The sequence below is a fragment of the Phascolarctos cinereus genome, unplaced genomic scaffold (assembly GCF_003287225.1).
Source record: "Phascolarctos cinereus isolate Bilbo 61053 unplaced genomic scaffold, phaCin_HiC Scaffold_726;HRSCAF=1367, whole genome shotgun sequence".
Lineage (NCBI taxonomy): Eukaryota > Metazoa > Chordata > Mammalia > Diprotodontia > Phascolarctidae > Phascolarctos > Phascolarctos cinereus.
This window is the reverse complement of record NW_027556098.1, coordinates 260,304,096-260,305,758: the sequence shown is the minus strand read 5'-3', so window position 1 is coordinate 260,305,758 and position 1,663 is coordinate 260,304,096. Positions and strand designations below refer to the sequence as shown.

Below are 1,663 nucleotides of genomic sequence, written 5' to 3'. Positions count from 1 at the left end.
GTCAGAAGACTCTTGAGGAGGAAAATATAATTGAGAACATGAACTATGGGATGTTGTAGCATGTTTTAAGTAGATATTTGAAATACAACTTTATTATGATCTCACTACCAAATATTGTGATGGGAATGCAGCACTCTTATATTTGAAACTCATGGGGACATAATTGTGGTACAAAACCAGCAAAATACACAGGTCCAAAATACCACTTATTTTTTTTTCAAACTGCCATATTCACTGAAGCCCATTTATCTCCTTCAGCATCCCAAAGATTAAGCACATGTTCTGCTCAGATAGATAATAAAGTGGCAAACACTCCATACCACTGACATCACAGGACAGTTGCCTTTAAACTTGACCTCTGATGCTGAGCTCTAGCTTCATTCTCTTACAGGTCATCATGTTTGACAGAGAGAGCAGTTGTCTGAGGAATCTGTAGGTCCTGCTCATATTGTGCTGCCAATGCTTGTTCCATGACAACCTCTGGGGGTGCAAGAGGCATGGCCACAAACTCCAAATGAGGGTCTCCAATAAGTTTTCTAGCAAGCCAAAGGAAGGGCTTCTCAAAGTTGTAGTGACTTTTGGCTGAAATTTCATAATACTGAGGATTCTTTTTCCTGTGGAAGACAATTGATTTCACCTGGACTTTTCTGTCCTTAATATCCATTTTGTTGACACACAACACCATAGGGCTCTTTTCACATTTCTATTTCTCTATTCATATACCAGATCTCTACTGTGGCTAGGTACATTCTTGCAAGTAATTCTTGATGTTACAACAAACATTATGATGGCACGCTGATGTAATTGGATGTGCTGTTTCTCAGACCACCAGATTTCTCTTGGTCAGCTGTAACCCATACATTGAATTTAATAGGACCTCTGTTATTATGGAACATAAGAGTATGGACCTCAATACCCAAGGTGGTTACATACTTCTCAAATTCACCAGTCAAGTGATATTTTAGAAATGTGTTTTTTCCAATACCTCCATCACCAACTAGTACAAGTTTGAGCTGCACTTGGGTGACCATCATGACGTTTCTTCCAGAAGTGTCTCTGTCTCCACTTGACTGAGCAATGGAAAGATGGCAGGAGCCCAATTCTGATGCCATAGAATTTTATGTGACATTTTCACTGTGCCCAATTACCTTCACTTTAATTATGACCACCTTTATGCTGAGGTTGTTGAAAGATTGGGAAAGTCATGCTGGTTTGGGGTAGCATCATATTTTATCTTTGGGTGGATTTAGTTTTATTTAAAAAATATAAAAGTTTGTTGGGCTTATCATCATTGTTTTTGTAGTGTAAATGAGGTTTTTATTGTCCATGAATAACTGATAAATGATCAGCAAAATGAAATCCATATAATATAATGTAATCCATATAATTCATATAATACAAAGGTAGTTTCTGACCAAATGTTGAGTCTGAAGCATGAAGATTGAGCTATGAAAAAAAGCCATAGAGAAAATGTTGAGTCTGATGCGTGAAGATTGAGCTATGAAAAAAAAAAAGGCCCAGAGTTTGCTTTCCACATAATTAAATAATGCAGGCTTTATGAGTTTTACCATATCTTTATACCTGAAAAGAAATTGCATTTTGGAAAATTCTACCTGTCCTGAGGACAGCTCCCTTCTCTCAGTTAAGGGAGGATTTCTTCATC

General features: G+C 37.3%; 1 pseudogene; it reads right to left on the bottom strand.

Moving 5' to 3' along the window:
• Window positions 1-385: 385 nt before the first annotated feature.
• On the bottom strand, window positions 386-783 carry LOC110195876 (GTP-binding nuclear protein Ran pseudogene; annotated as a pseudogene).
• Between the last annotated feature and the right edge of the window lie 880 nt (window positions 784-1,663).